This window comes from Sarcophilus harrisii, chromosome 3 (assembly GCF_902635505.1).
Source record: "Sarcophilus harrisii chromosome 3, mSarHar1.11, whole genome shotgun sequence".
Classification (NCBI taxonomy): Eukaryota; Metazoa; Chordata; class Mammalia; order Dasyuromorphia; family Dasyuridae; genus Sarcophilus; species Sarcophilus harrisii.
The window spans coordinates 547565810-547582104 of record NC_045428.1 but is presented as its reverse complement, the minus strand read 5'-3'; the positions used below and the strand labels follow the sequence as shown (position 1 = coordinate 547582104).

The window sequence follows — 16295 nt, the reverse complement described above, 5'->3', positions numbered from 1 at the left end:
CGTACTTTCTTGACTGGATTTTAGTTCTCTTAAGTCAAGAGATTTACACTTAATTCCATATTTGTTTCATCACCTTCTGGAAAAAATCAGGACTTTCTAACATCAGAGTTTATTCATTCACCAGATGGAATTTATAGTCAGTGTTACAACAGTTTCTAGAAACCTGCCTGCCTTTCCAACAAACAATACACAAATAAAGCTATTCATCACTTGGTAAAAGCATTGATAAAGCTTGACAAGGAAGAACATTCTCTTCTATCTGCAGAACAAACTTCTTTCTTCTTACTGCTGAGTCTTTGCTCTCTTTCTTGTTGCAAGTTCTTCTTTTAGACAATTTATATCCTGTATTAATTTTTCTACTAACAGTTCACTGTCTAATACCTGAGTGGTATTCCCTTATTTCCCTTAATTCTTTCTGTATAGTGGTATGCAGTTTATTTATTTTCTGAACCTCCTTTAAATTGCTGTCTTCATTAAAATATTCTGACCTATGTGCATGGACTGCTTGATCAAAGGCAGTGAATATACAGAAACCAGTTACAGTTTTATATCCCTGCAGCTTAGACATACCCAAATTAATTACCACTAAAGGCACTTCATAGAAAACTCCTTCCTGAGGTCTATGTAATGCATGATTCCACCTATGAGTGGAGAATCTGTGTTTATGCTTGATGTTTGTAACACAAAAACAAGTCCTTGATCTGAAAGATATTTTTGTAAATTTTTGTGAAGAATCTTCTCTTGAAATGTCATCATTTGGTCTGAATTACTTCTGAATTTGTACTATCCAGTAACATTATTTTTGCAGCATGGAATGACCTTCCTCAGTGCCTGCTCACCTCCTTCATCTATTGAGTTATAAAAGCTGAAAAGCTGATAGCATGTTATGTACCTTTGTATGTCAAGTATATAAACAACTTCAACATCATTCAAGGGAGAATCTGTAATGCTGGTCTTGGCTTCACCTTTCACTTCCCCAAGGAGAAAATCTTCTGTGTTGGTGTTGGAGTTAAGATGTTAGAAAGTAAGGGAGCCAAATACAAACCCCAAGAACATCACCATCATCCTCTTGCCCTCCATGCTATCATTCAGTCTGGGGCCTTGGACCTGTTAAAACTTTTTTATTTTTTAAGTGATTTGCCTAGGGTTACACAGCCAATAAGTGTTAAGTATCTGAGGCTAGATTTGAATTCAGATCCTCCTGACTTTAGGACTGGTGCTCTATACATTGTGCCATTTAGCTGCCTCCTAAAATTATTTAAAAAAGATTTTTCCTGGTTCAGATATTTATCTGAGTATGAGCACTATTTTCTAGCTTCCTAAATGATTTTCTCACTTTCCCATTTATCTCCTCCATTGCTGTTTAAATCCATTAGACGTCATTCAGCAAGCTTTTGTTAAATGACTATTATGTACCACTCTGCAAGGAAGGTGATAGTGATATAAAAGTCAAGATGAAACTGTTCCTACCCTCAAGAAATTTTTATTCTTTGGTGGGAGAAAACATACACATAAATAAACATAGGTACATATATATGTAAAAGAGAGATATTTGAAAGCTTAGGACATTATCATAAAAAAGAATGAAAGAGACAAATTAGAACATTAATCTAGTGGTTGAAAAATTCAAAGATCCCAGATATTGGCATAAGAAATTACCTGACAGAAATTGCTGGAAAACTGAAAGGCAGTCTGGAAAGAAACTAGTTCTAGATTAACATCTTTCAATAACATACAAAGATAAAGTCCAAGTGGGAACATCATGTAGACACAGAGGGTGACAGACTCAAAAGAGCAAGGTAGAAAATACCTTTCATATCCATGGATGAAGAAAATTCATGACTACACAAAGGATACAGAAGAATCAAGAAAGTAAAATGTTTGATTTCGATTATATGAAATTGTAAAAGTCTTGCTTAAACAGAATCAATGCAAAATAGGTAATTAGTTAAATATCTCTGAAAAAAAGACATCTTCTTTTCTCCCTTCCAGCTTATAACCCAGTCTGAAGCCTGCAGAAAAATAACTAGGGTAAAAATTTGAGACCAAAAGGGGGTCTTCTTTCACTCTAAATAGCCTAAACTGTCCCTGAGATCCTGGAATAATACAATGCTCAAATCCCAAGATAGTAGCATGAGAGGCAGCCCACAGCTTCTTAGCACAAGTGCACAGTGCTCAGGTTTGAAGTCAAAAAATAGTCATAAGAATGATCTTAGAGAGTAGGAAAATGAGCAAACAAAAGAAAAAAATTCTGAACATCCAAAGTTACTATATTGACAAAGAAGATTAAAACATATACTCAAGAGGAAGAAAACAATGTCAAAACTCCTAAATCTAAAGCCTCCCAAGAAAAATATGAATTGGTTTCAGACTATAGAAGCCCTCAAAAAGAATTTTGAAAATCAAGTAAGGGAGATAGAGGGGAAAAGGCAAAAGAAATGAGAAAGATGCAAGAAAATCATGAAAAATAAGGCAACTATGGTAAAGTAAACACAAAAAAAAATACTGAAGAAAATAACAGCTTAAAAACAGGCTAAGCCAAATGGAACAAAAGGCACAAAAATTCATAAAAGGAAAAAAAAACTCCTTAAAAAGTAAAATCGGCCAAATGGAAAAACAGGTACAAAAGGTAGCTGAAAAAATAATTGCTTAAAAATTAGAATTGAGCAAGTCAAAGCTAATGACTTTATGAGAAATCAAAAAAGAATAGAAGAAAAGAAAAAAATAGAAGGCAACATGAAACATCTCATTAGAAAAATATCTAACCTAGAAAATAGATCTAGGAGAGATACTTTAAAAGTTATTGTACTATCTGAAATCCATGATTAAAAAATACTTGGATATCACCTTTCAAGTTGGGTTCATGATTTAGATATAAACAATGATATTACAAATAAATTAGAAGAACAGAGGATAGTTTGCCTCTCAGGAGGAGGGAATTGGCAACCAAAGAAGAAATGGAGATCATTATTGATCACAAAATAGATAATTTTGATTATATTAAGTTTAAAAGTTTTTGTACAAATAAAACTAATGCAGACAAGATTAGAAGAGAAGCAATAAACTGGGAAACATTTTTACATTCAAGGGTTCTAATAAAGGCCTCATTTCTAAAATATAGAGAGAATTGACTCAAATTTATAAGAATTCAAGTCATTCTCCAATTGACAAATGGTCAAAAGATATGAATAGACAATTTCCAGATGATGAAATTGAAACCATTTCTCGTTATATGAAAAAGTGCCCTAAATCATTATTGATCAGAGAAATGCAAATTAAGATAAATCTGAGATACCACTACACACCTCTCAGATTGGCCAAGATGTCAGGAAAAGATAACGAATATTGGAGGGAATGTGAGAAAACTGGGACACTGATGCATTGTTGGTGGAATTGTGAATGGATCCAACCATTCTGGAGAGCAATTTGGAACTATGCCTAAAGAGTTATCAAACTGTTCATACGCCTTTGATCCAGCAGTATTTGTATACTGGGCTTATATCCCAGAGAGATCTTAAAGGAGGGAAAGGAACCCGCATGTGCAAAAATGTTTGTGGCAGCTTTTTTGTAGTGGCAAAAAACTGGAAACTGAATGGATACCCATTAATTGGAGAATGGCTGAATAAATTGTGGTATATGAATATTATGGAATATTATTGTTCTGAAAGAAATGATAAGCAAGATGATTTTAGAGAGACCTGGAGAGATTTACATGAATTGATGCTAAGTGAAATGAGCAGAACCAGGAGATCTTTGTACATAGCAATAAGATTATATGATGATCAATTCTGATAGACATGGCTTTCTTCAATAATGAGATGATTCAGACCAGTTCCAATAGTGCAGACAGAGGACTGTGGGAACTGAGTGTGGTTCACAACATAACATTCTCACTCTTTTTGTTATTGTTTGCTTGCATTTTATTTTCTTTCTCATTTTTTTCTGGTTTAATTTGATTTTTCTTGTGCAGCAAGACAATTGTACAAATATATATGCATATATTGTATTTAACATATATTTCTACTATATTTAACATATATTGGACTATTAGCCATCTAGGGGAGGAGGTGGAAGTGGGGGGAAAATTAGAACACAAGGTTTTTCAAGGTTAATGTTAAAGAACTATCCATGCATATGTTTTGAAAAATAAAAAGCTTTAATAAAGAAAAAAAAATATGTATGCCTATATGTTATAACCCACAATATTCATAGAAGGAAAGGACATTAAACATGTCTAAAAGATGCTTTTTCCACTAAATAGAATCTAACATTTATTTCCTGTAACCCCCAAATCAAAGTTCCTAGGAATATGATAGCCAAAATCCAGAGCTACCAAATAAATAATAATAGTAATAACACTGCAAACAGCCAGACAGGAAAAATTCAAGTCCTAATTAGTCATACTCAAAATCACTCATAATTTAATGAGTATTATTAAAAAGGAACAGATTTTGGAACATTTTAAATAGGGTTGCAATCATGAACAACTTACTCAGGAAATCAGCACAATTTTACCAGGAAGTCGGGAGAGAAGAATGGATTTTTAGTGAAATAAAGGACTTTCAAGTGCTCTTTAATTAGATTAGATTAGATTAGAGCTGGGTGGCAAGTGTGAAGTTCACACAGAGGAATTAAGAGAAACATAAAAAAGTAAACATGAATAAACCTCAAGGTTTATTTCATAAGGAATTAAGCAGAGATAAATTACTAATATTCAAATGCAAGGAGATGATATATCAAGGAGGAAGGAGGGGAGGGTTGGGGAGAAGAGTAACTGAAACTTAAACTTAACTCTCATCGAACTGATCAAAGGAAGAACACAGACACATATTTGGGCACAGAAATACATTCTACTGAAAAGGAAAACAGAAGGGAAAGATGAACTAGAGGGAGAGAAAATTGAGGGAAGAAATGAATTAATCTACAACAAAACAATTTCTGAAGATACAAAAATATTTATGGTTCTTTTTGAGTTAATAAAGAAATGAAATATCACTGAGTGATCATTGATTGGGCAGTGGCTGAACAAGTTAAGGCGTGTGAATGGGATGTAATATTATTGCGCTGTAAGAAATTCAGCATATATTCAGATAAACATGGAGAGACTTGAACTGATACAGAGTGAAATGAAAAGAACCAAGAGGGCATTGTGTACAATAACACCAATAGAATAAATACTAAAATAACTTTTAAAGAATTAGGAATTCTAATAAGAGCCATGAGCAAACACAATTCCAGAGTAGTAATAAGGAAACATGTTACCCATCTCCTGACAAAGAAATGAAAGATTTAGAGTAAAGAATGACATATAAAATTTTTAGGACATGACTGATTTGGAAAGATATTTTGCTTGAATATAAATGCTTGTAGTTTTTTTGTTTTTCTTTTATTTTCATGTATGGGAGAGTTGGCATGGGTAGAACAGAAGGATTTTCATGGGTTGGAAAAATATCATTTTCCTGAAGATTTATAGGCAATCCAGAACACAATGAATAAATCACTAATTTGAAGTCAAAAAGGCCTGAATTTATATCTGGCCTCAGGCACTTAACTATATCAGTAAGCCTGGGTAGATCACTTAACCTCTCTGTCTGTTTCGGTTTCTTCACTATAACATGGAGATAATAAAAGCTACTACCTACTACTCAAAATTTTTTGAAAATAAAATGAAAAATATTTTAAAGTGCTATACAGATACTAGCTATCATTATTAACAAGTGTCACTCCTCAAATGATACATGATCAAAACATATGAACATAGAGTTTTCAGAGAGAAAATAAAATCTAAATTATTGATACTTAATCAGTTACTCAATAAACATTTATTAAATGCATTCTAAGTGCCAAAGTACTAAGCTTTGGGGATACATAAAAGAGGCAAAAGGCAGTCCCTGCCTTCAAGGAGCTCACAATTTAATGGGGAAGACTATATGCAAACAAATATGTACAAGTAAGCTCATTAAATGATAATTAGGAAATAATTAACAGAGAGGAGACACTAGGGGTAAGGGCGATTCAGAAAACCTTCTTGGAAAAAATGAAAATTAATTTGGGATAGAAAATAAACCAGGGAAGCCAGGAGGCAAAGATAAGAAAACAGCCAGAGAAAATGCTTAGAGTTAAGAGATGGAGCTAAACAATTTTGTTATTTTGTTATATTTGTATTTGTTAAACAATAAGGACATCAGTGTCACTGAATTGAAGAACAATCTCATGAGAGAAAAATAATCCCAATCACTAATAATTAGGAAAATGCAAATTAAAGGAACTCTGAGATTCTCACATTGCCAAAATTAACAAAAGAGAAAAATGACAAATGTTGGGAAAGCAAACACACTAATGCTATGTTTAGGATCTGTGAAATGAGCATAAAATGGATTTTCTTGAGATTCTAAGTATGGATTCTCAGGCAACAAGAAATATGAGTATCTCAATATTAAGTGGCAGCTAGATGGTGCAGTGAATAAAGTACTGTTACTGGAGTCAGTAAGACTCATCTTCCTGAGTTCAAATCTAACCTCAGAAATTCACTGTGGTTGATCAGATATATGAGCTCAAAAGGATCAAAATTATTCTCTCATTTCTTTCATTTATAAGAAAGTAACTCTCCTACAAGATCTCACCTGTTTTTCCTGAAAGCTGACCAATAAAAACAATCTTTAGAGTTATATGTGCCCCCTGCCCCAAACTGAAAATCTTAGAACAAAAAAGAAAAATGGATAAGAACAACTGATAGTGTCTACGTCTGACAAAATGAGACATTCTGTGTAAGTAGTCTACAATCTCTCTGCCAAGAAAAATTGAATATGTACTAGAATCTCTCTGTTCTATGATACTTATTGAGTTTTTGGATACTTGATGTTTGTTTTGTATTGAATGAACTTACCATCTACAAGGGATTTTTATAAATGTTGTGGAGATGTTGAGGCAATGACTTTTAATTTTTATAAAGTAAATTTGTGTTAATATCTTTTGTTTAATGTTATCTACATTTCCCATTATAGGTCTTCCCCTTCTCAAAGAACCCTCCCTTACAACAAACAAAAAGGGGGAAATCAGTTCAACAAAATTAAGTAGCACATTTAATGGGTAAAACCTTATGTATAGTGTTCAGCACCTTCAGATCCCCATCTCTGCAAAGAAGAGGGAGATACTTCCTAACATGTCTTTTGTTTCACCAAGCTTAGTCATTATAATTTTCTATTTTATTTTATTTGTTTTGTTACTGTTCTTTTATTTATTTTTTAAATCATAAAAGTTTTGAGATGAAGAAATTAAAACCATCTATACTTCTATAAAAATGCTCTAAATCACTACCGAGTAGAGAAATGCAAATTAAAATAGCTCTGAGGTACCACTTCACACTATCATATTTGTTAATGTGACAGAAAAGGAAAATGATAAATGTTGGAGAGGATGTGGGCAAATTGAAACTAATGCATTGTTGATGGAGTTGTGAGTTGATCCAACCATTATGGAGAGCAATTTGGACTATGCCCAAAGAGCCATAAAACTATGCATACTCCTTGATCCAGTCACACCACTACCAGGTCTGTATACCAAAAAGATCATAAAAATGGAAAAAGACATAAAATCTTTATAGCAAAATGTACAAAATCTTTATAGCAGCTTGCTATGGTGGCAAAGAATTGGAAATTGAAGGGATGTATCAACTAGGGAATAGCTAAACAGACTGATTTATGAATGTAGTAGAATAGTATTGTTCCATAAGAAATGATGTGGAGACAGATTTCAGAAAAACCTGGAAAAAATTCCTTAAGCTGATGCTGAATATAATGAGCAGAACCAGGAGAACATTGTACACAATAACAGCAACACTGTGCAGATGATCAACTTTGATAGACTTTGCTCTCTTCAGCAATACAATGATCTAAGACAATTTCAAAAGACTCATGGTAGAAAATGTTTTCTGCATTTAGAGAAAAACTATGGAATCTGAATGCAGACCAGAGGCTACTATTTTCACTTTTTTTGTTGTTTTTCCTTTTTTGTGTTTTTTCTTTTTTATTCTGATTTTTTTTCACAACATGACTAATGTAAGAAATATGATTTTCTGTTTCTTGTCTGGTCATAAATTATTCCCTTTGCCATAGATGTAACAGGTAAGCTATACTTTGCTCTCCTAATTTGCTTATAGTATCATCTTTTAAGTCTAAATCATGCCTTATCTTGGTTTAGCGTATAGATGGTAGTCAGTCCCTAGATTCTGCCATACTATTTTCCACTTTTCCTAGAAGTTTTTGTCAAATAATGATTTCTTATCCCAGTAGCTGTAGTGTTTGGTTTTATCAAACAGTGGATTATTATAGTCATGGACTAATTATGTTTTGTGTACTTAATCTACTCCACTGCTCCAGCATTCTATTTCTTAGCCAGTCCCAATGCTTTTGATGATTGCCATTTTATAATATAGTTTTATATCTGGTAAGTTAGGCCCCATCTTCCTTTTCATTTTTTTCATTATTTCCCTTCATATTCTTGACTTTTGGTTCTTCCAGGTGAATTTTGTTATTTTTTTTCCTAGTTCTATGAAACAATTTTTGGCAGTTTATTTGGTATGGCACCAAATTATGGCAAGAAATTAATTTGGGAAGAATATATATTTTATTTTATATCCTGTAACTTTGCTAAAGTTTTCAATTGTTTCAAGTAGGTTTTTAAAAAGTAGATTCTCTAAGTTTACTATCATATCATCTTCAGTTTTCCTCATTGCCTATACTAATTCCTTCAGTTTTTTTTTCTATTTTTGCTGAAGCTAACATTTCCAGTACAATATTGAATTATAGTAGTGATAATGCACATCCTTATTTCACCTCTGATCTTATTGGGAAAACTTTTGCCTTATCCCTATTACATATAATGTCTGCTGATGGTTTTTAGATAGATACTACTTATGTTATGAAAAAAATTCATTTATTTCTATGCTCTCTAGTGTTTTTTTAGGAATGTTCTGTAGTAACTTTAGTATATTTTTTAGTATAATATCATGTCAAAACCTTTTTCTGCATCCATTGAGATAGTCATGATTTCTGTTAGTTTTCTTATTGATATGTTCATTTATGCTGATAGTTTCCCTAATATTGAGCCACCTCTGCATTCCTGGTATAAATCCATATTTGTGGTCCTAGTGTATTTTCTTGGATCAAGTGTTGTAATCTCTTTGTTACTATTTCATTTAAATTTTGCATCCATATTCATTGGAAGATTGGTCTGCATTTTTTTTTCATCTGTTTTGGCTGTTGCTGATTTAGGTGTCAGCACCATGGTTGTGTCATAAAAAAGGAATTTGGTATGACTCTTCTTTGCCCATTTTTCAAATAATTTATACAGTATTGAAATTAATTATTCTATAAACGTCTGGCAGAATTCACCTTGTTGTACCTGTTGTTGCCAGATTTCCAGGACTAGCAATTTTTTTTTTGGCAGTATGTTTGATATGGCACCAGATAAGTAAATTAATTGGGGAAGAATTGTCATTTTTATAATTTTAGCTCAGCCTACCCATAAAAAATTTATGTTTCCAATTATTTGGATCTGACTTGATTTGTGTGACAAGTGTTTTGTAATTTTCTTCCTATAGTTCCTGGGTTTGTCTTGGTAGGTAGATTCCCAAATATTTTATATTGTCTACAGTTATTTTAAATGGAATTTCCTTTTCTACCTCTTGCTGATAGTAAAATTTCACTACACATGTACCACAATTGTTGATTTGTCTACATTTGTTGTAGTTATTGCATATACTGTTTTTGTGGCTGATTTCTGTATCAATTTATGCGGATCTCCCCATGCTTCTCTCAGTTTCCCCAGGGCTAGCAATTTGCATTCTGTGCTGGGTCTGGAAGTTCCCCTGGTGGTCTGCTGGACTATCCTACTGAGCCATGATCAAAGAGTCTTGGTTGCTGATCTGTGCTGTGGCTGAGACCCTCCACCTGGCTTACCTGGACATAGTCTATACTGGCTGCACCTTTCACACAAGTGAGACTGTTTCATTCCATCTTTTAATAGATTCTACCAATCTAGAATCTGTTCAAAGGGTTGATTTAAAGTTGTTTCCAAGGGAAACAAGGGAAACCTCAGTCAATTTCCTGGCTTCTCTGTAGTGTTCTTCTCTAAAATATAATGGTCTCTGAGAGCAGATTTCTTGGGGAGCTTCTGGAGGCAGCCTTAGTTTCAGTTCAGTGTAATCACCCCAAAGGTAGCCAGGAGTTAAAGTCCAAATCCTTTATTGTTTCTTCCAAAATCTTATCTCCTTCACTTGGGGCTTGGCTAGTTTTCTGGAGGCCTTCTGGATCTTGGTTTCAGTGTTCTCCACAGGACAGCCTGCCACCTTTTCTGTCTTCCTTCGTTCTGCCCGACTTGTGAATCTCCTTGACTTGTGAATCTCCCGACTGAATCCTGGCTCTGAATCTCCCAAAGTGCCCAGCCAGCACAAAGGTGGAAGTTGGAATGAATCTGAGTCGGCCTCCGAGAGAGTGGTCTTGTGGGCTTCTCTGACTTGTGAATCTCCTGGACTGAACCCTGACTTGTGAATCCCTAGAGCCCATCCTAGTTGAGGCTCCTAGCTTATATATGCTCTCTTAAAGGTGTGAAAGGTGTGAACTCTAATAAGTTCTAAGTACATTAGTGAACTAGAGAACTGTTAAGTACCATGGTAAATTAGATAATAATTGTCTCTGGAATAAGATAATAATTAGATAATAATAATTACATAATAATTGTCTGGAATTGATAAATTCCAGTGATTTAGCATCTTGTAAGAATCATAACACTTCTCTCTGTCATTTCTGCTTTTGCACCATTACTGTTATTTCAGTTTACATTGTTGTATTAGTGAGATATCATTTTTCCTAGGTTTTTCCTTACTTTAATTTGCATCAGTTCATTTAAATCTTCCTATGCTCCTCTATATTCATCATATTTATTAGTTCTCACAGCACAGTACACTTCCATTACATTCATGTACCACAATTGTTTATTTATCTACACTGTATGTTGTCACTGCATATATTGTTTGCGTGGTACTGATTATTTGTGTGTCAATTTATGCAAATCTCCCTATGTTTCTCTCAATTTCTCATCTGTCATTTATTTCTGCATAATAATATTCCACAATTTACAGATCTCTTGTCTGGTTCCTTTTCTTCTTTTGTACTGCCAAAATCCTAGCTGAATCTCTCAACTCTTTTAGCCTACACTTTTATATAACTTCTTAATTGACCTCCCTGCTTCCAGCTTCCTCCAATCCATCCCCCCATGTTATCAAAACAATCTTCCTAAACATGCATTTCCAGTTCTTTTTCATCCACCATTTTCCATAAAGTAGAAATCTTAAAGAAATGGAAAGTTGTATTCGCTCTCTTCTGTTATTTGTAAGGTATATTGGCTAGAGGATAGGGAACAAATAAAGATATATATGACTCAGTCTCAGGTCCTCAGGGTTTTCACATTCTAGTAGGGAAATAGGACATACACACATGCTTCTCAAATAAAAATATTCATTTACTCTGATGATCAAATTCCAGGAAAATAGGACTTCAAGTAAGAAATTATAAGGAGCAATTTTTTTCTTAGCAACAAACTGACACATAAGAGATAGATCTAAGAAGTTAAAATTTGGACTATAAAAGCTTAAAATTAGAATTTACAAAGACCAGAGTTTTTTAACAGGAATTCTTGAAAAGTGCACAGCCCCAGGCTGGACAGGACTGATTTGTACTGATAATTGCTATATTGAGATGGGTTGGGATATGCTGGACTAGTTGTGATCTTGTCAGTTCAAATTATGTAGTGGTAGGTGAGGCTGCTTGGAAACATTAAAAATATTAGGTGTGGAAAGTTGGTTAGTTCAAGGTATTGACTCATCAAGAAGGAGGGACATTTATAGCTTCTTGTCCTACCTATATTTCAAAGGAACACTTTCTACAATATTTCAGATAATTACTATCTAGTCTTGTCTTGAAACTTCCAGTGAGAGAAAGTCATGTCTTCTAAAGTTTCTCATTTTCCCTTTGGACAGCTCAGATTGTCAGAGAGTTTTATTTATATCTTGCTAATATCAGCTTCTCTAGAAATCTTCTACTAATCCTACCTTTTGGTACCAAGTAGTGCAAGAATAATCCTTCCACTTGGGATCTTTTTAGATCTGAAGACAGCTATCATTTATCAAGTAAGCCTTCTTTTCCCTGGATTTATTATTCCCAGGTTCTTTTTTTTTTTTAATTTGCATGCAGTATTTTTATTTTGGACATGACAAGAAAGCTATTTTAGAATAAAGTCATTTAAAGCAAGCAGCTGTATTCAAAGCACAGGAGAAGCAACATATTGATACAACTCAGCACACAGCATTTTTGGCCAATTGACATGATAAAATGCATATTAGCATTACATTAAATACTATATTACTATAAGAAATACTTTCTTGGGGAAAATACTGTAACTAGGTCTAGACTATAACATACTTCCAATCTGATTAATCTTTTTGTAATTATACAAGCATTACTTTTTAATTTTTATTTTCCTAAGTTACATGTAAAACAACATTTACATTCATATTTTACATATTTCCTTATGAATCATGTTAGGAGAAAAAAATCAGAACAAAAGGAAGAAAAGTGAACATAGTATGTGTTGATAGACATTCAGTCTCCATAGTTCACTCTCTGGGTGCAGATGGCGTTTTCCATCCAAAGTTTATTGAAATTGTCTTGGATCACTGAAACACGGAGAATAACCTAGTTTATCATAATTGATCACTGCACAATCTTGCTATTGTTTTGTATAAGGTTGTCCTATTTCTGCTTGTTTCACTCAGCATCAGTTCATGTAAATCTTTCCAGGCCTTTCTAAAATCAGCTTGTTAATCATTTTAATAGAACTATAATGTTCCATTATTTTCATATATCATAACTTATTCAGCCATTCACCAATTGATGGGCATTTACTCATTTTTCCAAATCTTTACCACCACAAAAAGAGCTGCATTTTCACATGAGTCCTTTTTCCTCTTTTATGATTTCTTTGGGATATAGATCCAGTAGTGGGCTGCTAGACTATAGAGTATGCACACCATTATAATCTTTTGCATTTAGTTCCAAATTGCTCTCCAGAATGGTTGGGTTATTTCACAACCCCACCAACAATGCATTAGTGTCTCAGTTTTCTCACATCCCTTCCAACATTTATCATTTTATTTTCCTGTCTTCTTAGCCAATCTGAGAGGTGTGGTACCACTGGTACCTCAGAGTTTGTTTTAATTTTCATTTCTCTAATCATTGGTGATTTAGAGCATTGTTTTTTTTTTTCATATGACTAGATAGATTTAATTTCTTTATCTGAAAATTGTTCGTATCCTTTCAGCAGTTATCAGTTGGGGAATGACTTATATTCTTTTAAGTTTCACTCAGTTCTTTATATATTTTAGAAATGAGGCCTTTAGCAGAAACACTGACTATTTAAAAAATTTCCCCAGATTTCAGCTTCCCTTTCCCAATTTCTGCATAGGTTTTGTTTGTGCAAAATCTTTTACATTTAATACAGTTATCCATTTTGCTTTTCTTAATGTTCTCTAGTTCTTCTTTGATTATAAATTTCTCCCTTCTCCAAAGATCTGATGTTCCTTGCTCTCCTAATTTGCTTATAGTCTCACCCTTTATGTCTAAATATGTACCCATTTTGACCTTATTTTAGTATGGAGCTGTGAAATGTAGTTCTATGCTGAGTTTCTGATATATGTATTTTCTAGTTTACCCAGCAATTTTTGTGAAATAGTGAGTTCTTATCCCAGAAGCTGGAGTTTGAGGGTTTATCAAAGAGTAGATTTCTATAGTCATTAATTATTGTGTCATGTGTATCTAACCTATTCCATGGATCCATCACTCTATTTCTTAGCCAGTAGCAGATGATTTGATGACTTCTGCTTTATAATAGAGGTCTGGTAATAATAATAGGTCTGGTACTGCTAAGCCATAGTTCTTTGCATTTTTTTCATTAATTACTTTGATATTCTTGAACTTTTATTTTTCCAGATGACTTTTATTATTATTTTTCTAGTTCTGTAAAAAAAAATTTTGGGCAGTTTAGTATGGCACTGAACAAGTAAACTAATTTAGGCAGAATTGTTATTTTATTACATTAGTTTAGGCCATCCATGAGCAACTGATAGTTTTCCAGTTGTTTAGATCTGACTATATTTGTGGGAAAAGAATTTTGTAATTGTGTTCATATAGTTCCTGGGTTTGTCTCAGGATGTAGATACCCAAATATTTTATCTTATTTACAGTTATTTAAATGGAATTTCTCTTTCTATCTCTTCTTCCTGGACTTTGTTAGCAATATATAGAAATGCTAGTGATTTGTGTGGGTTTATCTTATATCTTATAACTTTACTAAAGTTGTTAACTGTTTCTAGTAATTTTTTGTTGAGTCTGCAGGATTCTCTAAGTATACCATCATATCATCTGCAAAAGTGAAAGTTTTATCTTCTCATTACCTATTCTAATTCCTTTAATTTCTTTTTCTTTTCTTATTGCTAAAGCTAACCCTTCTAGTACAATATTGAATAATACTACTGATCATAGGCATTCTTGTTTCACTCTTGATCTTATTGAGAATGCATCTAACTTTTCCCCATTACAAATAATGCTTGCTAATGATTTTAAATACATGTTGCTTATCATTTTAAGGACAAACCCACTTATTCCCATGCTCTCTAGTGTTTTTAGTAGAAATAGTTACTGTATTTTTCAAAAGCTCTTTCTACATCTATTGAGATTATCATTTGATTTTTGTTAGTTTTGTTATTGATATGGTCAATTATGCTCATAGTTTTCCTCATATTTAACAGTTCTGTATTCCTGGTATAAATCTCACTTGATCACTGTGTTATCCTGCTGATAAGTTGTTATAATCTTTTTTGTTAATATTTAAAATTTTTTTCATCAGTATTCATTAGAAAGATTAATCTATAATTGTTGTTGTCTATTTTGGCTCTTTCCAGTTTAAGTATCAGCACCATATTTGTGTCGTACAAGGAATTTGACAGGACTTCTCCTTTGCCCATTTTTCTAAATAGTTTGCATAATGTTGGAATTAATTGTTCTTTAAATGTTTGGTAAAATTCACTTGTAAATTTATCTGGCAATGTAGATTTTTTCTTAAAGAATTCATTGATGGCATGTTCAATTTCTTTTTCTAAAATGGGGTTACTTAAATAATTTATTTCCTCTTTCATTAATCTGGGCACTTTATATTAAAAAATTCATCCATTTTACTTAAATTATCATATTTATTGGCATACAATTATTATTCCCTCTTTGAATCAAAACTGATGAGATTAAACTTCAGACAATGTTCTTCTCCTTTTCTTCTTTTTCTCTATTGTAATAGGTTTTTTGTGCCTCTTCATATAATCTAATTTATCCCATTTTGCTTCCTTTTTCCTCTTCTCCCAGTACAATGCTTTTTCCATTTCTTAATATCTTTTTCTTTAATATCATCACATCATATTCAATTTATACCCACATCCTCAGCCTATATATGCTCTCTCTAACTGCCCTAATAAAAGTTTCAGTTCTCAAGAGTTACAAGTATAATTTTCCCATCAAAGGGATGTAAACAGTTTAACCTTTAAATAATGTTTTTTTTCTTCCCTGTTTACCTTTCTGAGGCAGCTAGATGGCACAGTGAATAGAGCATCAGCCCTAAAGTCAGGAGAACATGAATTCAAATCTGACTTCAAACACTTAACATGTTCTAGTTATGTGATCCTGTGTAAATCACTTAGCCCCAATTGCCTGGCATAAAAAGAAATTCCTGTTTACCTTTCTATGTTTCTTTTTAGTCCTGTGTCTGTAAAGATCACATTTTAGATTTAGTTATTTTTTTTTTTCAATAGAAATGATTGAAAGTCCCCTAATTCACTGAAGATCTATCTTCTCTCCAGAAAGATGATGCTCAGTCTCTCTGGGTAGTTGATTCTTGGTTGTAATCCCAAGCCCTTTGCCTTCCAGAATATGGTATTCTAGGATCCCCAATCCTTTATTGTAGAAGCTGCCAAATCCTGGGTAATACTGACAGTGGCTCCTCAATATCAATATTTAAATGGTTTTTTTTGTTTTCTGGCAGTCTGCAATTCTTTTTACTTGAGATTACTTGAGATTTCTGTAGTTTTGCAACATTGTTTCTTGGAGTTTTCCTTGTAAGATCTATTTCCAGAAGTGATCAATTGATTCTTTCAATGACTTTTGCCCTCTGATTCTAGTATATCAGGGTAGTTT

At 33.1% G+C, this 16295-nt stretch overlaps 1 pseudogene; it reads right to left on the bottom strand.

Annotated features, from left to right (window-relative positions):
• Window positions 1–282: 282 nt before the first annotated feature.
• Window positions 283–1080, bottom strand: LOC100931483 (annotated as a pseudogene).
• Window positions 1081–16295: the final 15215 nt, after the last annotated feature.